We start from the raw sequence: 25,889 nt of genomic DNA, 5'->3' as shown, positions 1-25,889 counted from the left end.
AAAATAATTTTGAAGGAATTCAAAGGGTGTGGAAGCCAAGATGGATGTTATAGAAGAAAAACTTAAAGGCAACATGGAATATTTGAAGACATGTTTGACAAAGTTGCTACAAGAAATGCTTACTAATGGCGAAAGGGTAGTAAAGGAAACTCATCATGAGAACAAAAGAAATGTTAACCATGATTTCATCGACTCTAACATTGGATTGAAGACCCACCATGTTCCAAAGGTTGATAGGAGGAAGTTTGATGGAAAGGATCCTGTAACATGGATACTACAAATGGAGCAATATTTTGATCTCCATAATGTGCAAAACACAAAAAAGGTACACATTGCAACTTTATATTTGGAACTAAATCAGTTTGTATGGTATCGATGGCTTTGCTCTCATAAACAATTTGTCACTTGGGCAATTTTTACGGAAGAAATGATATCACATTATGAGGATACAAAAATAAGCACCTTTTTTAGCCAATCGAGAAATCTCAAACAAAAGGGTTCATTGATGGAGCACATTGAGGACTTCCAAAAATTGAATATAAGGGTAAAAGGTATTCTAGAGGAGCATAGGATTGATGTGTCCATAGGGACTTTAAAGGATAACATCCAACATGACATTTTCCTTTGGGAACTTGATTCATTGGAGAAGGCATTCAGGTTGGCAAGAAAAATGGAAAGCAAAATTATGGAAACAAGGAAGCATACCAGTCACAACTATAAAGATGGAAGTGTTGTTTATCCTAGCCTTTCACCACGTACAATGTTGACACCACAAAAATTGGAAGAAAAAAGAGAAAAAGGGCTTTGTTACAATTGTGATAGAAAATACACTTAAGGTCATAAGTGTGCTGAGAAGAAATTAATTTACATATATGGGGAAGAGGAGCAAGAAAAGAAACAAGAAACATCAAAATAAGAGGATATACACTAGAAACCAATCTCAGAGAAAGAGGAAATGAATCTAACCATCTCTTCTAATGCATTGACAGGAATTACCACTCCTCAAACTCTCAAGATAGAAGGGCATATCAAGAAGAAAAAGGTAATAATGTTGATTGATTCGGGTAGTACGCTTAATTTTATTCATGGTAAGACAACTAAGGAATTGAATTTCTTCCTATATTGAGCACCAGAGTGTCAAGTAATGGTTTCAAATGGAAGAACCATAAATTTCTCTAGAAGGTGTCATAATATCAAGTTAGCCATGGGAGAATATGTCTTGACTAGTCCAATGCTTTCCATTCCAATGGGTGGTGCAGATGTTGTACTAGGAGTCTAATGGCGACAATCTTTGGGTACGATAGCTTTTAATTTTCAAGAGCTTTTCTTGAATTTTTTTTGGGAATGAAAGGAAGTTGAATTAAGGGTTATCGAAGGGAAACCGAGAAAGATAATAAGCTTTAACAACATGACAAAGCTTCTAAAGAAAGAACAATGGGGTTTAATTACGCAATTATGTTCAGTAGAGGTTCCCACATCAAAATCATATACTTCTCCAGATCTCCAAAACATTTTGGACAATCATTCTATTATAGCGGCTACAGCCACCCTCCAAATTTTTTCCTTAGATTTGTTTTGGAGCCTCCCTACCAACCATCCTAGCAGCATGTCTTGCACTGTCATGTACATAGTCTTCATTGGTTTTTCAGCATCTTACCAACATGTGCATGATAGTTTGCTTCAATCCCCTCATAGGCTACCATTCTGGACTTGGGCTAGTTGCTGGCTAAGTAGCTCCCTCAAAAAATTGCACAATTCTGGAGGGGAACCAACCTTCCCTCTAGAAATTGTGCAACTATGTTGGGAAGCCTGCTGGGACCATAAATTGCACATTGCAGTCAAACAACCTTCCTCAGGAAAATTACGCAATCTGACCAAACACTGCATCTCAGCCGATAAATTTCACAATTCAAGGAAGTAGTCACCTACTCCTCCTAGAAATTGTGCAATCCCTCTAGGACATCCGGCCTAGATCCTCCCAGAAATTGCACAAATTTATCTCTCAGTTAAGTAGGTTGTTGCATGTGCCTTCAGGTTGGCCAGTTTCACCCTGGACCCACCAAACTTGACTTGCGTGCATGGGCTTCTTCTTCCAAAAAAAGCAAAAAGAAACATGAAAAAAGCATCCCTATATTTTAGGGATCTATTTTTAGGAGCTAGAGGTTACATGCAAAGATCGATTTAGAAACTTTCCTCCAAGTGTCACTTTTACCTAGATTTGTGGCATGTACGTCATAAGCCTCAATCTTATTTATTCGATGCTTCAGAGCTCATTATTCACATCCCACAGCACATCTAGGAGTCTTTGGCACATCCAGCACAGCTATTTCCGAGTAAGCCTGCTATACTTGTCTCTTGCAGCATTTCTGTCGCTTTTTGTGTTTTGGCTTGTGTGAGTGTTCTCTACTTGATTTTTATGAATGCTTGATATAATTTGCATGCATGTTAGCCTGTACAATCACTGTTTCATTTTTCATTTGCGTCTCACTGTTGTCACATGCATGACACTGTTTTCCACAAACGGTCACCGATTTGGAAACTCATTTCACACACATGCATGTTTTTTAATTTTCTAAATCTTGCATTCATTGTTTTCATGCATGATCATTCACTCCTGGTTACATTCATTTTTTCCATCCATTTAAATCTTCATATATTTTCAATCGCCTGTTGATGGGTTTGGGTAACCTTAGCCCGAAATCTACCTTGCCCAAACGACATTGCATAATTCTGAGAGGGAACGCTATGCCTTCCTCCCAGAAAAAGAAAAAATATGGCCAGAAAGTGTCCTGTAGACTTGCTTTGTGCAATTCTGAGAGCCAGTGTCTGCTGGCCAAAAAAATTGCGCAATGTAGTCCATGGGCCTGCATGACTTGTCAGCTGAGATTGCGCATTGCGCAATCTCAGCACCCAACAGGCCAGTCTAGGATTGCGCATTACACAATTCCAATAGTCAAATAGCCTCTAGACAGTCTAGGCTACCTTTTACGTAGTTCCGACAGTCAGTTTCCCGACCTCCCAGTGAAAATTGTGCAATCCTTACCAGCAACCTCAGGGGTATGTTGCATGTCAATCCTCAAGTTTTCTTTGGTTTTAACTAACAGATTTCTTGCCATCCATGTCACCATGTCTCTAGATATATTAGGTGTTCATCCATCTCTCAGCAGTTTAGGTTCAATGGCCTCTAAGAGAGCAGAGTCAAAGGACACCGACAAACTTGTAACTGGAGATGCAGTTGAGCGAGTGTCTATGGGTTTTCCGATTTACAAAGACACCAAGATGATCATAAACAAATACATCAAGATGAAATGGAAAGAGATCAATGAAACACTGTCGGGCACATTTGGGGAAGGTCTTGAAGACCGCAAAGTCTATGTGAACATTTACAAGTTCGTCTTGTACCAGATTTCATGCAGTTATCTCGTGTTTCCATGCACGGACATGATACATTCGATCGTCTCGAACTTTGTTCCCATGATGACGACGTTAAGCAATGTCAGTGAGAGAGAGAGATTGCTACCTTCAGGGCACAGTACTATCAAAATATGTACCACTTGCTGAAATGAGTGATCACCATGGAGACACCCTTCAACATACCCAACTGCAATTCCAACTCTAGCGATATCTTGAAGAAGTGGGTGAAGGAGCCAGCCAGATTCAGGATGACACCCAACCAGATTTACAAGACAAAGATAATGCGGAAGGCATATCAATACTTTCTCATCTTTGCATGTCGCTTGTATGACCAAAAGTGCATGGAGACCTTTCTGCAGAGTTGGGTGATCATGTTGGACCAATTGGCCAGTTAAGGTAGAGCATGCAACTGGTCCGACATGTTGGCTTACAGGTTGAAGGAACAGGTAATAAGAGCTCGGCCACCGTCCAAAGGTTAGCAAGCAAAAATCTACATGTCTACATACATTTTGGATGCAATATGTGCCCATCAGGATTCCTGGGCTTGAAGTGGGCATGGATATTAGCGGAAACCTATGTCAACACTTATTACAAACTATTTTCCGAATGTAGCTTCCACGGAGTCATCACACAGTTGTCAAACCATTTTTTCACCTCAGTGTACAAGATGATATTTTTGTAGGATCCACATTGCATGTCGAAGGCGACAATGGGAGCACTGATCGACATAGCGGATTGGTATGCCTCACCCTTTGGCACCTTCATATAGATGTATAGAGTGGAGAAGCCTTGGCATGTTTTACCGAAGTTTGCCATGGACAAGCTCATCATGCAAGAAGTGTCATACCACATCTCGGTAGGACTATCAACTAGGCTGCATCTTAAGAAGAAGGAACCTTGGCCCACTCTTCTATTGCGGATCGGGTTGTACGAGATATGAAATATCAAGCATGTAGATGTTGAGACAAAAGAGTTCAAGGAATTTACTTTCGGCACCCGAAGCTTTAATCTGTATGACACGCATTGCTTTGTGAATGATCACTCTACAAGAGTGCAATTTCCGTGGATGCATGGGGTGTGTTATTGGGCTGAGGAAGACCCATGGAATATTGTCACAGCTTCTCCAGACATGTGACAAAGGCAAGAGGAGGATTATCGACAGCGCATAGGTAGAACAAAGCTGCAAGTTCAGAGCATACCAACTTGTGGAGAAATCATATTTGGTGATAGAGGCGAAGACGAAACAACATGACAAGAGGATCACACAAAGGTAGAGAGAAAAACAGAGGATGGAGAAAACAGTGAAGGAGTTGTTATAGTTGAAGGAGAAACTCCGGGAGGAACAAGAGCTACGTAGATAGGAGAAGGAAGCATAGCAGGGACAAACATATTAGGGGGCACAACATGCAGAGATTGATGATATTGCTCCCATACAGGTGGTAGACTCATCCGATCAGCTGTCGCAAAGCAGACAGGGTGAGCATTCGTAGGAGTAGGAATTTGCTCAAGAGATTGAATGAGTACTTGAGCTTATGCATACGGAGATGGAGCAGTGAGAGTTAGAGCAAGACATCAACCTCATGCCTTACCACGAAGAGGTTGACCCATCAGCTTCACAGGATCCAGAAGGAGAGAAAGTCCTGAGCGACCAAGGAGATACTGAGATCCTTGGAGACCATCTGGAAGAAGAGATGCACAACATATCATTCGATGAGTCGCAGTATAGAGTTGTAAAATATCGCAGAGTGTCTACTCGGTATTTCCACACATCTCCTATGCAGTTTGAGGAAAGAGTGACTGTATCTGAAGTGCACAAGAATCCAACAACATTGGCTGATGCTACCAGAACATATGCTGAAGCCACTAGCATGAATGTTCACTTCTTGATAGCAGAGAATGAGTGAATGGGTAAGGAGTTACAAATGGCCAAGCGGGGGGAGAACTCATTACAACATCCACCTGAGAAGAGTAGAAGAAGGTGATACTCGATGAAGTATCGTCCCTTGAGACAGTCATGTGGGCATTGTATTCCAAATTTGTTACTGTGCACAAGGCAGTTGTCCATCTCAACGATTGGCAGTAGCGTTGTGATAGGAGATCATGTATCTTGTCAAACTTGCATATTGTTGTTCACTGCATGCAAACATGGACAATGAGATACAAGGGAGCCCCGTTACACTTGCCCAAGATGATGAAGCCTAGAGCGGTTGAGTTGAAGGCATGCATTAGGAGTCAGATCTGGAACTATGAAGAACTCCCGCAGCTTATCACTAGTTTGCAAGCTTCCCATGCATGAGTCTTCAGAAGCATGGATGTTGTTGTGCACGCACAAGCGATCCCATCTATTGGGATACTCTCCGAGGCAAAGACAAAGGGACAAGTCCGACTGGAGCTAGACTCATACTTTGACGAGTTGATGTGCGTGGCCACCAATGCAGACTTGGTAATCAGTGTAGACACCATACATCAGTATGTTGCTGGTCCGGTCACACTCCAGACAATGATGCACATGTTATAATACGAGTTGGTAAGAGGAGCCAAAATAGTGTACCTGGATGAAACAGAGGCAAGAGTTCATTTCTAGAAAGATGGCACCATAGAGTACATATACACCATCGTGGACTACCAAGCTTGGCATCAGTTTGCCACTATTGACCACCATAAGAATGTCAAAGAGTTGGTCTTCCCACAATTTTCAGAGTCATACTAATGTCTTATACGACTTTCTCAAGCCTATTTTTCTCACATGTGTACATGTGCATATTGTATGTAACATCTTGTAAAGTGGAAGTTGAAGTGTCGATAGTTGAATGTAACAGTCGTAGAGTAGTTGAAGAGTCGTGAGGGTAGATGAAAAGTCACAAAGGGGAATGTCAAGGGTCACCCCACCCTTTGCTATATATAGTACCTCATAACTCATTGTAGAGGCTTTTGGTCAGCCAAGCTTCCGATAGGAGTATCTTAGAGAAATCTTGGAGATTATTTTAACGAGCCTTAGCTTCTCCACAGTGAAGAGCTAGTGCATCTCTTTGGAGGAGTAGGCGATAGTTACTGTAATTTTCTATTATCAGAACTAGTGGTTTGTCATGGTTGTACTATATGATTTGAACTTTCACTGCTTAATATAACAGAGCCAACACGTTTCATGCATATGTTGTTATTGTATTTTAGTTTACTTGTTTACTCTAACGATATATGTATCTGCTTTCTTATGCATGTATTTATGTATCAATCTTGTCTTGTTGGTTTACCTTCCTTCCAGCTTGTGATGCATCTTTTCTCCTATGTTCTCTTCCAAGTTACATGTTTACACAGGTTTCCAAGGGGCGCACTCATTCCACCTTCCATGTGTTAGAACCATTCATGCACCTTCCTTGGCTTGTTGTGCATGTCACACCCTTTCTACCAACAAGGAAATCTTGCTTACTTCTACGTGCAACCGCAATCAAGGTGATACCATACGACCCATTGCTGGGACTCCTACACCAAACGGTTTGACGTCTAGTTGGGACTTCATACTGGGGAGGTCCCTTCACATGTTGGCAGGTCCAACACCATCAACATTTATGGCACTAGAAGGAGGGCCAGATGACAAGTTGTGTCCTCTCATTCAGTTTTTAATATTTGCACATTTATCATGGATATTGTCAAATTCATCCCTCTGTGATATTTTTCGTAGGCCGAAACTCTCAACATCACAAGGGAGTTTGTCGATCTCTTTTCCGAATTCATGTATGATGGTGAAGGCGAAGCATCCTAGCCTTATTACTTAGAAGACTTCTATGCATTCCTTGAGGATGCAGGCAAGTACTATGTAGAAGAGGTTTGTCTGCTGCTTTCATATACACTTCACAAATCCCTGCTATGGTGGTGTTGGAGTCTGCCACCTGGCAGTGTCCACTCGATTGAGAAGTTATGTGATCTCATTGAATCTACTTTCCATCATTATGATCCAAAACCTCTTGACCAAAAATTGTTAAGACAACGGAAGACCTCGGAAGAATCACCTATGGAATTTTGGGACCGTTTTTGTGTATTGCAGTTCTAAGCACCGAAAAGTCAGATGAAATTCTAGTATCTCATGGATAGATTTGAATATTGTCTTACCAAATCTGTCGATCCCAAGTAAAAGTTCAAGCCCAAGGCCTGCTGAACATACTTCGGTGATGGAGTTGCGCAATCATAGATAGAGACGGTCATTGTCACAAGTGACTGTCCACCGTTCCCTCATCAAATAGCTCCACCACCGCAGAGTGATGTGGGAGAAAAGGCACAGACATCTGTTCAATTGTCACATCCTCCCAACATCACTTCTCTCAACTATCGTGCAGATTGGTTGCTAATCCCATGGGTTATCACATGTATTTTGTACCTCAAACTCCATCTTCGTATTATGATAATCCTTCAGATTGCACTATCTTCTGTTCTTCCATTCCAAACTCTACACTTGTTGTGAACAAGGATCAAGCTATCAATGGAGTTGGTGTTGCACAACCAACCTGCACTATCATTCATGAGGAGTATGACTGGGATCTTGACCATCAATCCTCAGCAAAGGATGAATCCATTCTGTCTGAGCCTCCTCCATGTTTTCCTAACATCTTTGGTGATTCTGTCATCCCTAATTTTGCATGTATGTCTCTATTTACGGATGCACCCATTGTTGATCATTCTCAAAACACACCAGATGTCAGTCCATCATATGAAAATTGAGAGGACAAATCATTCATTGAACATCCACTTGATTCTTCATCTACCTTTTCTTGGAACGCAGAGGGTGAACATTCTTGCTTCTCATCTACTCCTTTGTGTGATTCATCAAATCATGAGGATGCCGATAAACATCCTAAATTTTCTGATCTTGGTTGTCATGATTTCTCTACTTCTTCATCCGATCACAATGTTGACTCAATCATTGTTAATCTGTCTAGGGAAGTGGCCTATGATGATATGTCTATCGATGAAGTCGAAACCCTGCAGACTATCGTGGCACTTCAGCCTGAGCTGATGGTTATGTCAGGCCCTCGATGTCCTGAGGTTGGTTTCACTTTCGATCATGAAATTGTTGAAACACCCAAGGCTCCTCATCACTCATCTGTATGCATTGAAGATTAATCTCACACACGGATCATGCTTCCTCCACTCGAACTACTTGATCCCATCGCTCATGCATTGGAGGAATCTTACATAGCAAGCACACGTGTACGACGCAAGTTGTCTTTGATTCTTTCATTTGCTTGCATGTCACAGTCGAGAGTATGCGTAGGTTTAATATTTGTGCGCATTGACGCATAACATCATGGTAAGTCCACATATTGTTTGTCATGCACTTGCACTCACGTATGTTCTATGGATGCATTTAAACTCGAAGTGTGTTTGTCTTCATTGTTATTTATTTCATGTTTCCTGGTTCGCATAGATGTGTTGTTTGCGAACCATACCTTCATCAACATGGGTCGACCAATGCGCCGGTGGCTGCATTAGAAGTATCACTTCACGTGAGCAGACCCATGCACTATTAGCTTAGGAGTAGGAGTAATGTTTGTTTTTGGTTTGTTTTCTTGCATGCATGTTTGCTTCTTACTTTGTATGTTTGTTTGCTTGCTTGCTTGGTTTCTTGCTTTCTTTTCTTACGCATTTACTTCTGCTTTGTTTTTTGTTTGTTTTCTTGTTTACGTTCATATGTTAGTTTCACATGAAATTGCGTGCGACTCTTGAAACAATCTAGGTAAAGTACAAGAGGACTTGTGCAGTTATCAATACTTGGTTATTCGTCATTCCGCCTCTATGTGATGAACTTTTTGTTCTCATTCAATGATACATAAATGGAAAATACATACTTTTCTAAGAAAACCTTGGTTAAAACAGAATGATGGCGCACTAACTAGTGTCACCTACTCTAGTCGGTTGTTTTTCGGTTAATCCTTGTCAGCTCAGTGAAATAGAGTAAGGTGAGGAGGAAAACCTTAACAAGAATGTTAGAGGTATATATAAAATTATTCTATGAAGGGATAACCTCTTATGCTCTCAATAACTCGGGATCCCTCTTCTGCCTATGAAATGAATAAGTGTTATGCATAGTTACGAAAAATGAAAAATCAAAAACTAAAAAATGTGAACAATTTAGAAAAAATGAAAAATGTATAAGGCAAAAGAAGAGAAAGGCTTCCTATGCAGAGAGGTGATGCAAGTAACTCCGTCGGGGTACTAACCAAGCTCGTTGGTAGTAGAGTGATGCTTGTGTTCCTGCATGACTCCGTCGAGGTAGTATCCAGGCCTGCTAGCAGCAAAGCAACACCAGAGATGAAATTAAAAACCTGACGACTATACGGCTTATGCACCAATATACCCCTAATCCCCAATTGAAAAAACTATGTTGGCTTGGCTTCGAATGTGTTTTGACCGACCAAGAGCTTGGTAGATGCTACATCTTACAATTAAACAAGTGTGCAAACCAAGATGAACAGAGAACTGAACAATACTTCCGAAGGTGTTAGACTTGCTCTTCACGGACAAGGTCCATTCAAAGAGTTGCAGTCCTACCAGTGTGTCACCAAGTATTGTATTGGCTAAACCACCCTCCAAAATTTTTCCTTATCTTCATTTTGGAGCCTCCCTACCAACCATCCTAGCAGCATGTCTTTCACTGTCAAGTACATAGGCTTCATTGGTTTTTCAGTAGCTTTCCAACCTGTGAATGATAGTTTGCTTCACTCCCCTTAGAAGCTGCCATTTTAGACTTGGACTAGTTGCTCACTGAGCAGATCCCTCAGAAAATTGCACAATTCTTGAGGGGAACCAGCCTTCCCTCCAGAAATTGTGCAAATTTGCTAGGTATCCCACTGGGCCTAGAAACTGTGCAATGCAGTCAAACAACCTTCCTTAGGAAAACTGCACAATCTGGCCCAGCATTGTAGCTCATCCCAGAAATTGTGAAATTCTAGGCAGTAGTCACCTACTCCTCCAAGAAATTGCACAAAATTCTCTCTCAGTCAAGCAGGTTGTTGCATGTGCCTTTAGGTTGACAAATTCCACTTGGGACCCAGCAAACTTGACTTTCATGCATGGGCTGCTTTTTCTCGAAAAAGAAAAAATCAAAATGCAAAAAACATCCCTAGATTTTAAGGATATATTTTTAGCAGCTCGAGGTTACATGCAAATATCGTTTTAGAAAGTTTCCTCCAAGTGTCACTCTTTCCTAGATTTGTGGCATGCACGTCATAAGCCTCAAACTTATTTATTTGACGCTTCAAAGATCATTTTTCACATCGATCTTGGAGCTCTAGCATCCCATAACACATCCAGGAGTCTTCGGCACATCCAACGCAACTATTTCTAGGTAAGTCTGCTTTACTCGTGTTTTGTAGCATTTCTATCTCTTTTTGTGTTTTGTCTTGTGTGAGTGTTTTCTGCTTGATTTTTGTTAACACTTGATTTCGTTTGCATGCATGTTAGCCTCTACAAACACCACTTCAGTTTTCATTCACATCTCACGACTGATGCATGCACAACACTATTTTGCATGAAGAGTCACCGATTCGACGACTCGTTTCACACATAAGCATGCTTTGTCATTTTCTGAATATTGCAGTCGTTGTTTTCATGCATGATCATTCAATCCTACTTACACTCATTTTTTCCATGCATTCAAATCTTCATATCTTTTCACTCGCCCGCTGGTGGCTTTGTGCAATCTTGGCCTAGACTCTCCATTGCCTGGACAACATTGCACAATTGTGAGAGGGAAGACTCGACCTTCGACCCATAAAATGTGAAAATATAGCATGATAGCCTCGAGACTTGCTTTTTGCAATTTTGAGAGGTAGTGTCTACTAGCCCAGAAAATTGCGCAATGTAGTCCCTGGGCCTGCATGACTTGCCAGTTGAAATTGCGTATTGCGCAATCTCAGCACCCAACAGGGCAGTTTGGATTACATATTTCACAATTCCAATAGTCAACTAGCCTCCCATTAGTTCGGGCTACCTTTTGCGTAGTTCCAGTAGTTAGTCTCCCGACCTCGTAGTGAAAATTGTGCAATCCTTACTAGCAATCTCCCGGGTATGTTGCATGTCAACCCTCAAGTTTTCTTTGGTTTTAACTCACAGATTTCTTGCCATGCATGTCACCATGTCTCCAGATATAGCAAGTGTTCGTCCATCTCTCATGAGTTCAGGATCCATGGCCTCCAAGGGAGCAAGGTCAAGGGACACCAACGGAAGCGCAACTGGAGATGCAGTTGAGCGAGTGTCTATGAGTTTGCCAGTTTACGAAGACACCAAGTTGATTGTAGACAAAGACATCAAGTTGAAATGGTAGGAGATCAATGATGCATTCTCAGGAACATTTGGGGGATATCTTAAAGACCACAAAGTCTACCTAAACATTCAGAAGTCCAGCTTGTACTAGATTGCATGCAGGTATCCTACATTTCCATGCACGACATGATACATTGGATCGTCTCACAAACTGATCATGAGATGACAGTGTTAAGAAGTATCATTAGGATAAATATTGCTACCTTTGGGGCACAGGACTATCAGCATATGTACCACTTGCTAAAACCAATGATCACCATGGAGACGCCCTTGAGCATACCCAGCAGCAATGCAAACTCTAGGGATATCTTGAAGAACTGGGTGAAGGAGCCAACCAAATTCCGAATGGCACCCAACATATTTATAAGACAATGATACTGGGGAAGGCATATTAGTACTTGGTCATCTTTTCATTCCACTTGTATGTCCAAGAGAGCACGAAGACCTTCCCACAGAGTTGGGTGATCACGCTGGACCAACTGGCGAGTGGAGGCAAAGCATGCAACTAGTCCGACATGTTGGCTCATAGGCTAAAGGAAAAGGTAACAGGAGCTCAGAAACTGCCCAAAGGTCAGCAAGTAGGTTTCTACATGTCCACATACATTTTGGATGCAATCTGTGCCTATCAGGATTTCCTGGGCTTGAAGTGGGCATGGACATCAATGGAAACCTCTGTGAACACTTATTGCAAACTCTTTTCCAAATGAATCTTCCATAGAGTCATCATACAATTGTCAGACAAATTTGTCACCCCAGTGTATGAGATGATATTTGAGTAGGATCCACCTTGTATATCGAAGGCAGCGATGGAGTCACTGATCGACATAATGGATTGGTATGCCTCACCCTTTGGCACCTTTGTATGGATGTACTACACAAAGAAGCCTAAGCATGTTATGCTGAAGTTTTCCATGGACAAGCTCATCATGCAAGAAGTGTCATACCACATCTCAGCAAGACTGTTAGCTAGGCTGAACCAGAAGATGAAGGCACAATGGCCCACTCTTCCACTGCGGATCGAGTCGTATAAGATATGGAATCTCAAGAATGTGGATGCCATGATAGAAGATTTCATGAAATTTACTTTCAACACTAGAAGCTTTAATCCGTATGACCCACATTGCTTTGTGAAGGATCACTGCGTGAGAGTGAAATTTTTGTGGATCCACGGGGTGTGTCATTGGGCTGAGGAAGACCCATGGAGATATTGTCACATCTTCTTTAGGCCCAATGAACTGGTAAACATCACTATGGAATGGTTAGCGAAGCAACATCTAGGAGAGCACCACTAGCAGCAGTAGCAGAGGGAAACATACCACCATATGACAAAGGCAAGAGGAACATTGTCGGCGGCGCAGAGGTAGAACAATGTTGCAAATTTAGAGTAGACCCACTTGTGGAGAAAGAATATTTTGCAATAGATGCAAAGAGGCAACAACATGACAAGAGCACTGCAAAAAGTTAGAGAGAAAAATAGAGGATGGAGGAAACAGTGAAGGAGTTGTGAGAGTTGAAGGAGCAACTCTGGGAGGAACAAGAGCTTCATAGAGAGGAGAAGGAAGAACAATAGGGACATACACAGCAGGGGTGCAACATGCACATATTGATGAAACTATACCCATACAGGTGGTAGACTCATCTGAGAAGATGGCACAAAGCAGTTAGGGTGAGTAGTCGCATGACTAGGACTTCACTCAAGAGATTGAACGAGTACTTGATCATATGGATACAGAGATGGAGTAGCTAGAGCTAGAGAAAGACATTGACCTCATGCGTTACCACCAAGAGGTCCACCCACTAGATTCACCGGATCCGGAAGCAGAGCAAGTCCTGAGCGACCAAGGAGATACTGAGATCCGTGGAGACAATTCGGAAGAATAGATGCACAACATATCATTTGGCAAGTCGCAACATAGAGTTGTGAAATCTCGCAGAGTGTCTACTATGGATGTCCACACATATCATATGTAGTTTGAGGAATGAGTGATCGTATCTGATGTGTGCAAGAATCCAGCAGCATTGGCCAATACTACGAGAGTATATGCCAAAGCCACTAGCTCGAGTGTTTGCTTCTTGATAGCAAAGAATGGGCGAATGGTTAAGGAGTTACAGACGGCCAAGAAGGCAGGAGAACTAGTTACAGCATCTGCCCGAGTAGAGTTGAAGAAGGCGATATTGGATAAAGTATCATCCCTTGAGATAGTCATGTGGGCATTGTATCCCAGATTTGGTGCTGTGCATAATGCAGTTGTCCATCTCAACGGTTGGCAATAGTGGTGTGATAGGAGAGCACGTATCTTGTCAAACTTGCATACTGTTGTCGACTGCATGCAAACATGGAAAATGAGATACTAGGGAGCCCTGTTACACTTGCCCAATATGATGAAGCCCAGAGCGGTTGAGTTGAAGGCACGCATCTAGAGTCAAATCCAAAACTATGAAGAACTCCCATAGCTCATCACTAGTTTGCAGGCTTCCCATGCACGGGTGCTCAGAAGCATGGATGTTGTTTTGCACACACATGTGATCCCATCTATTGGGACACTAACCGAGGAAAAGACAAAGGGGCAAGTCCGATTGGAGCTAAAATCGTACTTTGACGAGTTGATGCGCATAGCCACCAACGTAGACATGGAAATCAATGTAGACACCATCCATCAGTATGTCATTCGTCTGACTACACTCAAGACAATGATGCGCATGTTATCAGATGAGTTGGACAAAGGATCCAAAGAAGTGTACTCAGATGCAACAAAGGTAAGAGTTCATTTCCAAAAAGATGTCACTATTAGTGTCAGTATTTGCATATTGCCAGTAGTGATCAAGTAATGAGCCCCAAAAATGGATAATTATATGGGCTCATTCAACCTCCTAATTCGACTTAATCCACCATTCTCATTAGTTTATTGCATGTTTTTGATTATATTTATGCTAATAGAGTGAATTGGGTTAGTCATTATGCGAACAAGTCTAATGGGTGCTTTGTGCAGATTTTTAGTCAATTTTGAGACAAAATCAAAGGTTTTAATGAGCACTTGGCAGCCAAATTCCTGGAAGAACAAGGGAGAGGATTTGTAGGAAGGTGTCCCCTTCATTTATGCGCCCTTACCTTGAATTCTCCACCATCAGCTTGGAGTTCAAGGGCCACCAAATCGATTATCACAAGGGCAGCCGAGTTCCTAAAGTTTAGGAGGGCTGTTGGCGTCCTCAATTTGTATAAATAAGAAGGCTTAGGGCCTCATTTCAGTTAGTCACTTTGTAGGCAAAATTTAGCTAGTTTGTAGTTCGATTTTAGTCATTCTTTTAGTCATTTTTTAGGCAGTAGATTAGCTCTGCATTTCAGCACACTTTCAAGCTTTCCCTTGTGGACAGTTTTTGATGTAACTATTATTTATTGCTCAATAAAGATGAATCCAGATTTGCACCAACTCTAATCTCTCTTAGGAGGCTGCAGCTCTTGCGGTTGGGCCCAACCCAAGTGCCCAGTACCTCCTTTGTTTACTTTTATGTGTTTTTGCTGCATTCTTAGAATAAAATCTGCTATTTAGATTTAAATCTTGTTTTGTTATTTAGGTTGCTTTTGATGATTAAAAAGGCTTTTCATGTTTAGATTGAGTTGATAGGTTAATAACAGGGAAGATCTTCAGAAAATGGCTATCAAGCACCTCTGATCTCACCTCTCCCTCAGTGGGATCGTGAGCTGGGACAAAGGTGACTTTGCTGCCAACAAAAACACTTTCTTTGCTTCACCGTGCAACTGTTAGTGTTGTATTGTCATTTGTAGAAGTTGATACCAGTTTTGGTTAGATGATCAGGTTAATGATTGCTTAGTTTGCATAGCATTTCACATTATTTCGTTGTAAATAAACTGTTGTTCATTTTCCTTGCTGTTATTTAGTCAAATTAGGTCAAGATAGCTAGATCTTGGGTTTGCATAGTCTTTGTTTGGTCAGTTTTAGAAAATTGTGTGCAGATCACTCGTATTACCTCTCTATCTACCTTTCCTCCATCGGATAATCTGCTCCAACCCTTAATCCATGATTCCTACCCTTCATTTGCCATACTTTTCCCACCTTGCCCTAATTTCTACATTCTTGTGCATCATCGCTCCCTCCATCCTTGAAGAAATTCAATCGCTCCTTAGCCTCATTCACCAGGTCCTAGACCCTTTAACATCCTTATCCAACCTCCATTTCCACTTTCCCACCATTTTTCCTCCATCAACCCTCCAAAATCCTCTTTTCGGAACATCCTGTAGAACCCCTGCAGACTTGCTGTAGAAGCTCATGAAAGTGGTTTCTTAATAGCCAAACTCTGTGAAACTCTTTAGAAGGGTGCTAGGGACCCCTTAGGCCCTCTTCTAACCTTCCCAGCCTCCTGCAAGCATTTCCTTTCACCAATCCACCTCTGCACAGTCAAAAACAGTTAAAACACATGCATAATAATTCCGCCAACTTACTCAAAAAATACAAAAAGATGTTTCTTTTCAGATTTCACTTCAGAAGTAGCTTAGTCACATGCATTTTACCTTTCTAAGAGTCAATGGCATTCCTTTCTGTAGCTTTCATCATTTTTCTTGCACCAATAGGGTTAGTCGGTAAAACTAGGGTTTGCTCGGGTTTGCATTTCCTTTCCGCTTTCAGTTTCTTTCTACAAGTAGATTAGCCTCCTTTGAGTTAGCTTTCATCCATCAGTCAAAAAGCTTCTTCTAAGAGCTCATAGAAGTTGGCTTAAGCTCCTAGCGGACTTGTGCCAGCTGATCAAGTGACAGCTGCGGCAAGAGCTAGTACTTGTGCATACAACACCGTCACTTCCAAGTTTGTTACGAACTAACCGGTTAATAAAATTAAAGAAGGGAGTCCTAGGAGTTGTAGCATTATTGTTGCAATACTGGGGCCCACCATTCTTTTTGGCGCCGTTGCCAGTGAAGCGTCAAAATATTGGTGATTGCTGCTTTTCTTCTATTTTCCACTATAACCTTCTGCTAAGTAGTTTATTTCATTTCAATTCCGCAATTTCAATTCTGCAAGCATAGATTAGCATTTCAATTCTGCAAGCGTAGATTATCATTTCAATTCTGCAAGCGTAGATTAGCATTTCAATTCTACAAGCATAGATTAGCATTTCATTCCTGCAATTTCATTTGAGCAAAATAGATTAGTCCTTTCCTACTTTCATTTCAATTCTACATTTTCATTTTAGCAAGATAGTTAGTTGCAGTTCAATCTATTTTAGTTTTGTAGGTACAAGCAGAAAAAAGCAAAAATCAACCAAAAAGATTTCCTTTCATGCCTTGTAGGAGTAGAGATAAGTCAGAAAAATGTTTGCACAACACCCCCCACTGCTTCACACAGCCAACCTTCTCTCTTCTTCGATGGCTGTGAGTAAGAAGAACCCCTAGGTGGACATCAAGACATATTTGAAGAACCTCTAGGGGAGAAGAAGAAGAAAACATTCCTCTGGAGTGAATGGCTACAAGCAGAAATGTTGGGAGCAGTACCTTATCCAAAAATGAATTTGCAAATCAGATGGAAGATTTCAAGAGCAAGGTAAGGCAGTTTCTTGCCATGCAACTGGATACCTTGCGGATCCAAAGGAAGCAAGAAGAAGCCAAGAGGGCTTTGGCCATCTTTTGTCCCAGGTGCACTAGAAAGCATCCTAGGAATGAATGTCCATTGCACTCCATAGAAGTGTGTTTTGTCTGTGAAAAATACCATCCTACAGATCAGTGCCCTTCGTTACCCAGAATCAAAGCTGCATATCAGAGGGCTAAAGGAGCCACTGAACCACTCTATTATATGAATCAAAGGAGGCCATATGGACCCATACCTTACCAGAAGGGAATGCAAGGGACATCCTAGACCTATTACAACCCCTATCAAGCCACTTTCATGCCTTCTTGGGATCCCCCTGCTCATCCTTCCTGGTCCACACCTCCTCCTCGGTCATTCACATATACACATTATGCCCAACCTGCTGCTCATTCGTTTCACTCTTATGCTCCGCCACAGCCTCAGTGGAATGCACCTCATCAGGGGTGGAGACCCAATACAACTCTCATCCTGCTCCTTTTCCTCCACCACTTGCTCAACCACAACCATCACCTCCTGCTCCACCAAGGCAACCCCAAATGCCTGCCCAACCGCAACCCCATCCAAATCCATCTCAAATATACACCCCCACTCAACTACCCATACCACCATTTCCAAATCCACACATTGGAGTAGCTCAACTCCATTACAATGCTGAGGCACAACATGTCCAAACAACTCCTCTTGAGCTCCAAGATATTCACCATAGCTCAGGAAGAGTATTGGAGAAAAGAGATTATATTGACAGCACTGAAGGATCACATCCAGCAAAAGAAGATTCAAAAGAGGAGATCAAAGAACCATGGGCTGCACTTGATGAAGAGAAGACATCAGAATCAGAGATCGAGAGAGTTCCCTCATGGTTACCATCAAATCCTCCATGTAGTCAAGAGAAAAATCAACAAAAAGAGGAAGATGAGAAGGTCATGATAGAAGGTGACATGAAGAATGATCCAGATTAGCAAGAGGACCAAGGATATCAGAGCTATATTGAGATATGGTTCCAGACAGTCACTAAGTTGCAGCAATACTCTCTTCCTCAGCTATGTTTGATCCCTTCAAAGTCAAATCATTTGGTCTCTGAAATCCGGATAGCTGTCAAAGCATGCATTTCAAGCCTCCACATCATTTTGTCTCTAATCTCGATGTGCACATGGCTCCATTGGAAGTATTCTTATACTTGAAAATGATTTTGTTTTTCAAGTAGGGTAGGGTAGAAAAAAGAAGAAAAAAGAAAAAAAAGGGAAAAAAATGAAAATAAAAAGAAAAATAAAAATCTAAGGTGAAAACCTCCTCGGAGGTGCCTCAGATTGGCTCATTGATTGAAAACCTCCATGAGGCGGTCAATGGGTTGGAAAAAAAAAAAGAAAAAAAAATATAAGATCCTTGGGTGAAAACCTCCCTTGGAGGCGCCCAGGGCAGGAAATTAGGGTGAAAACCTCCATGAGGCGCCCTAGTTGTTTTCAAAAAAAAAGAGAGAAAGAAAAAGAAAAATAAACTTAATTTCCATTGAATAATTGCAGGTTGCTACAAGGACATTGCAGGTTAGGAAGATCACCTAAAACCAAGACAGAGGAAGTTCTGTGTCTTCTACAGGAAGTTCTGTGTCTTCTACAGGAAGCCTACAAACAAGCCAAAATTGATCTCCGAAGAGGACCAGAAGGCTAGGAATATGTCCATGAGGCTTGCAAGCATCCATTTTTCCATCCCTCACCCTTCTCCATCATTTTCTCCATCTCATTATGCTTCTTTCCTAAAAACTGCGTGTTCTACAGGAAGTTCCTGTAGAAATTACAAGATTTCTACAGGAAGCTAGAAATGGATTTCAAAAAGGTAGTTTGTTGAACATGATAGCTTCCTCACGGGTTCATAAGTCCTCCTACAATCCTCAAACCTCTCTCCCATCAATTCCATGACTGCATCACAACCCAAACTCATTTTTTTTACCATGCAAAAACTTGCAGAATGCTTTGAAGAAAAATACATAGAATAGAATTTGTTTTTTCCCTCATGTGAAAACCGTGCATTCATTTACAAAACCGTTTTATGGGGAGTTGTACAGGGATGATGGCAACATGCCCGAGCAGTTTTAGCCAATTCCGGTGCATGATTTCCAAGAAACCAGCCTCCATCACCTTCAGCCATTTTTGCATTTTCTCCATATCCGTGCATCCGTTTCAAAACCTGTTTCATGGGGAGATGCATATGGGTGATAGTAACCTACCCAAGCAGTTTCAGCTGATTCTGATGCATGGTTTCCGAGAAATTGACCTCTGTAATCTTTAGCCATTTTCCATTTTTCTCGAAATCTGTGCATCCATTGATCACAATTTCACTATGGGAGGTGCATAATGATGATAGAACCATGCTCAGAAAGTTTCAGATCGATCTAGTCTATCGTTTGGGAGCTGTGGAGAAAATAAGTCACTGTCTTGTAAAAATTCAACATCAGCAGCTTGAGGGTGCAAGTCTGAACGTGGAAACAAACTCCTGCAGCGTAGATCTAGCCAGAGGATACCTGCACAAGAAAAACAACCATGAATCAGCAACCAAGCCATCATGCAACCATAGAAACAAATGCATGCAACAGCAAAAAGCACCTCACAGCAGCCACATTCGACTTCCAGGTACGTGACTAAACTCGTTCCTCTGATTGCATGAATGTAATTTGAAAACTGCGTGAGCAATGAGATGGTTGTGATTAAAAAAATTGATGGCCAACTAACTAGCCACCCTCATCCAGTTCAAACAGCGCTCGGTGGGTGAATACGACACGTGTGCTCAGCCATCTCAGGAGGAAATCTGGAAACAGGTAGTGGTGACCGTTTAAACCTCAGCGTGATTGATGGACGTGGTTACAGGTAGAGAACAAACAGTTAAACACTGTAGTGGGGACCAACAGTCTGCATGGGGCCAACGTGTAGTTGGCCAGCTCACCCTCCATCAACGGAAATCTTCATAAACAACCAATCAAACTCTCACCACTGTTGTTTCCAGGTTATCATCGTCCTTGCAGCTGCAACAAGCTCCATACCACCTCCATAGCAGCAAACCAAGCTTTCTCGGCCATTTTTTAAAACCCTCCTGCTTATCGGCGTTCTACAGGAAGTATGGCATAGCTTTCAGAAGTAGGGAAGCCTGGACTTTTCTTCATCGAATTTGGGGTTCTGAGAGAGGTAGGCTCGAGACACTCTTCCATGCATGATATATTCCGCAAAGATGATGAACTGAGCTGTTTTGAATTGGAGGGTTAGAGACAAGTCTGCCTGTGAGTCGAAAATAGCAGTTTGCCTGTGTTGCACGGAATTTCTCAGTCGGTTCTGTGTCAATATTCTCCTCCACAGTTCCTGTTAAAACATTTTTTTTCCTGTAGAAAAGATAAAGCACTATGAGGGCTAGCCTGTATATAAAAAAAAAATAAAAAAATTGAATATGCACATTTGTATGTATGCTGGGAGTAAAAAATTGAACTGTTATACCTTGTCTGTGGAAACCAAATTTCTCCCTCCAAAAATGGGCAGCCGAATTCTGGGCAGCAATATCCTTAGAACCAGGGAATCGGTGCTAATTGATAGTTGAAATCCCTTGTTTAGGGGAGAAATCCATACACGACATTCCCTTCTCTAATCAGAGCATAAAACAGAGCACTCTCACCATCAGCAGTGAAGAAGGGGAACACACTAATGTAGGAGAGAAAGCCAGTGGTAAAGAAACACAGGACAAACCACCACAGAAAGAACAGAAGGGGAAACAAGGAAAAGGCCAAGTTGCTGAGCCTAAAACTATGGGAGGACCAATGGCACAAAAACCCAGAGAGAAACGACTGCAGAATAGAGCAGAGAGGACTGAAAAAGTCCAAACAAAGGAGGGCACAACCAAGGCAACCACACCAAAATTAAAAGGAAAGACACCCCCAGCCAAGCAGACCAAAACAGTGAAGACAGTTTCTACAAGAAGCCAGAAAATAGTTTCTACAGGAAGCCAGAAAATAGTCGACACAGGACTTTCTACAAGAAGCATGGAAACAGGGCAACAAAAGGAGAAATCGCCTGAGATTTTAGCCAGGGAGGCAGCAGCTATGCTGGCTACCCTAAGCACATCTCCAAAGCAAAAAGGAAAGTGAAAGAGGGAGCCTTCCATGTATTTTAAGGCAAGAAGGAGTATGTGGATAAAAACTGGCAGACCCCAACCACAGTCAAAAGAGCCAATTACGATTGTAGACACCCCAGCTAAACAAAAGGAAAAGTCTCCTTCAAAGGTATCCATCACCTATGAACGGGGAAGCCCGAAAACGTCCACCTGGAGAGAAAGGATTAAAATGTTGGACACAAAGACCTCTCTACAGGATGCTGAGACTGTTCTACAGGAAACGCTGGCTAAGCTAAGAGAGACCGAGCAATTGGAGGAAAAGGTGGCCAAACAATCACAAGAAGAAGGAAATATAAGGAAACATCTATGAATAGCAAAGGGAGGACAAGCTGCAGGCTGAGGTTGAGGCGCTAACAAAACTGCTACAAGAAAAGGAGCACAAGTAGTGGGAAGAAGTAGAGAGAAAAGCATGGTTTCATGACCGAGAAGAGGACATCACTTCAGAAGCTTGGCATGACAGGGAGGCCACTAGGGCCATCAAAGATGAAGAGATAGATTAGTTGCTCAGAGGATGAGCAACACTTTCAGTAGGGGTGATAATGAGCCCCAAAAATGGATAATTATATGGGCTCATTCAACTTCCTAATTCGACTTAATCCACCATTCTCATTATTTTATTGCATGTTTTTTATTATATTTATGCTAATAGAGTGAATTGGGTTAGTCATTATGCCAACAAGTCTAATGGGTGCTTTGTGCAGAGTTTTAGTCAATTTTGAGACAAAATCAAAGGTTTTAATGAGCACTTGGCAGCCAAATTCATGGAAGAACAAGGGAGAGGATTTGTAGGAAGGTGTCCCCTTCATTTATGGGCCCTTACCTCGAATTCTCCGCCATCAGCTTGGATTTCAAGGGCCACCAAATTGATTATCACAAGGGCAGCCGAGCAAGGGCTAGTAAAAGTGTTGTTAACTACAAATTTTGGCAGCCGAGTTCCTAAAGTTTAGGAGGGCTGTTGGGGTCCTCAATTTGTATAAATAAGAAGGCTTAGGGTCCATTTCAGTTAGTCACTTTGTAGGCAAAATTTAGCTAGTTTGTAGTTTGATTTTAGTCATTCTTTTAGTCATTTTTTAGGCAGTAGACTAGCTCTGCATTTCAACACACTTTCAAGCTTTCCCTTGTGGACAGTTTTTGATGTAACTATTATTTCTTGCTCAATAAAGATGAATCCAGCTTTGCACCAACTCTAATCTCTCTTAGGAGGCTGTAGCTCTTGGGGTTGGGCCCAACCCAAGTGCCCAGTACCTCCTTTGTTTGCTTTTATTTGTTTTTGCTACATTCTTAGAATAAAATCTGCTATTTAGATTTAAATCTTGTTTTGTTATTTAGGTTGCTTTTGATGATTAAAAAGGATTTTCATGTTCAGATTGAGTTGATAGGTTAATAACAGGGAAGATCCTCAGAAAAAGGCTATCAACCACCTCTGATCTCACCTCTCCCTCAGTGGGATCGTGAGTTGGGACAAAGGTGACTTTGCTGCCAACAAAAACACTTTCTTTGCTTCACCGTGCAACTATTAGTGTTGTATTCTCATTTGCAGAAGTTGATACCAGTTTTGGTTAGATGATCAGGTCAATGATTGCTTATTTTGCATAACATTTCACATTATTTCGTTGCAAATAAACTGTTGTTCATTTTCCTTGCTGTTATTTAGGTCAAATTAGGTCAAGATAGCTAGATCTTGGGTTTGCATAGTCTTTGTTTGGTCAGTTTTAGAAAATTGTGTGCAGATCACTCGTATTACCTCTCTATCTACCTTTCCTCCATAAGATAATCTGCTCCAACCCTTAATCCATGATTCCTACCCTTCATTTGCCATACTTTTTCCACCTTGCCCTAATTTCTACATTCTTGTGCATCATCGCTCCCTCCATCCTTGAACAAATCCAATTGCTCCTTAGCCTCATTCACCAGGTCCTAGACCCTTTAAAATCATTATCCAACCTCCATTTCCACTTTCCCACCATTTTTCCTCCATCAACCCTCCAAAATCCTCTTTTCGGAACATCCTGTAGAAATTTCAGAACATCCTGTAGAACCCCTGCAGACTTCCTGTAGAAGCTCACGAAAGTGGTTTCTTGATAGCCAAACTCTGTGAAACTCTTTGGAAGGGTGCTAGGGACCCCTTGGGCCCTCTTCTAACCTTCCCAGCCTCCTGCAAGCATTTCCTTTTGCCAATCCACCTCTGCACAGTCAAAAACAGTTAAAACACATGCATAATAATTCCGCCAACTTACTCAAAAAAATACAAAAAGATGTTTCTTTTCAGATTTCACTTCAGAAGTAGCTTATTCACATGAATTTTACCTTTCTAAGATTCAATGGCATTCCTTTCTGTAGCTTTCATCATTTTTCTTGCACCAGTAGGGTTAGTCAGTAAAACTAGGGTTTGCTCGGGTTTGCATTTCCTTTCCGCTTTCAGTTTCTTTCTGCAAGTAGATTAGCCTCCTTTTGAGTTAGCTTTCATCCATCAGTTAAAAAGATTCTTCTAAGAGCTTATAGAAGTTGGCTTAAGCTCCTAGCAGACTTGTGCCAGCTGATCAAGTGACAGCCGCGGCAAGAGCTAGTACTTGTGCATACAGCACCGTCGCTTCCAAGTTTGTTACGAACTACCGGGTTGATAAAATTAAGGAAGGGAGTCCCAGGAGTTGTAGCATTATTGCTGCAATACGGGGGCCCACCATCAAGATTCCTCTTTCATATCATATTAGTGTCCCATTTGAAATTTTTTATCATTCCACCTAGGTCATCATGCAAAAATTTATTCACTGGTGGTAGTCCAAAATAAAAAATTACACTCCCCTCTCAAAAATTTGTATTTGCTGGCCCACCTTCATGTGTCTTGCTGAGCATCCATTGACCATAAAGGCTCATTTCATCATGTTTTATATCAGTCAAAACAAAATGAAGTTCAGTCATTCAAGGTTCCATTAGGTCACCTAGGTTTTATTTTCCCAAGGTCCAAATAAATCACCATCTCACTGCATAAGGTCAGAAAAGTATGAGAGTGAAGTAGACAATATCCTTTTTAGTTAAATAAGGATTTTCTAACATGTAACCATGGTTACTGAAAGTCTCAAATGTCATTTCAACAAGGGAATTTATTCAAGTTTGTAGAATTTTATTTCAAAATAAACGTAATAATTTTTATTTAATTTATGTAATTTTATGTCTATTATATGTAATAAGTCACCATTTCACCTGCCTACTCAATTCCATTGCCAATGGTATCCAAAAAAAGGTCAAAATCAAGATTCCAAAGCATCATCCACTTGTCAAAGGAAAAAAGATCAGAAAGTCAAAAGAGCATTAGTATGAAAGTTTGAAAAGTGACATGAAACATTAGATAATGGATTTTCAAATCATAAATCAAAACTCATTCAAGAATAAAAGCCCTCAAAGACATCAATTCAACCTTCATTTGCACCCCTTCACTCTCAAGCCTCCTCAACAAAAGAAAATTTTCAGATTTAAGGCAAAATTGGGCAAAACAAGGCGAGAGGGTGCGTTTAGACAAGGGAGATCACGTTTGACCTGAGCGTTGTGCGTTTGCCAGAAAACCCAGTGCATTTTATAAGGGCATTGTGCACCTGTAGCTAGAGGGTGCGTTTGACCGGAGCACAGTGCGTTTGCCTGGAAAGTCCAGAAATTGCCCAAAACGTGCTCCATTTCCTCCAAGCATTAGAATTTTCCATCAAACTCTCTAGTGATGAGGTAGGTGGGAAATACATTCGCTCCTCCCGTCCATTGTTGGTCTACATAGGGTTTCATAGTCATTTGTTGTTTTACTTAACTCAAAACCCTAGTAACATATTTTCACTCTTAAATAAGATTTCTTAGCATTCCATTACCACTCACACCACTTATGGACTACCTCCTGTCACCTCCCTCATACCACACAACCCCATTCCCACTTCATCAATCTCCTCACACCATTCCATACTTCCCACACCCACAATCCATTTTATCATCTCCCTGTGGTTTTGATAGCAACAATTCATGACAGAAGAAGAGCACAGAAGTTAGAGTGAGGAAGAAATACAGGAGAGGAGGAAATATAAGAAAGGAGGGAGAATCATTAGACATGAGCCAACCAACACCAGAGAACTCATGGCATCTCCCATCACTGTGGCAAGTTTTAAGCATGTGGGTTGGTTTGAGTTTTGTGAGAAAGTGACCAGGATTTAGCATCATCCTTTGTTGACCAGATTGTTCATCACCAACCTCCGTGACAACCAAGTAACCCTTGCTGGTGTCACATTCACTTTATCTCTTGCTATCATAGCAGATGCCTCTGGGATCCCAAACATGGGGGAAAATGGTTTAAACAAGGAGAATTGAACCATTTTTATTATGAGCCATATCTTAAACCAAGATACAATAATGAGAGAAAGAGGACCTTTCCTTTCTCTTACCTCC

The sequence above is a fragment of the Pinus tabuliformis genome, chromosome 9 (assembly GCF_031772625.1).
Source record: "Pinus tabuliformis cultivar Carrire ecotype Pingquan chromosome 9, CPIR1, whole genome shotgun sequence".
NCBI lineage: Eukaryota > Viridiplantae > Streptophyta > Pinopsida > Pinales > Pinaceae > Pinus > Pinus tabuliformis.
The sequence above is the reverse complement of the archived record's forward strand: the minus strand, read 5'-3'. Positions refer to the sequence as shown.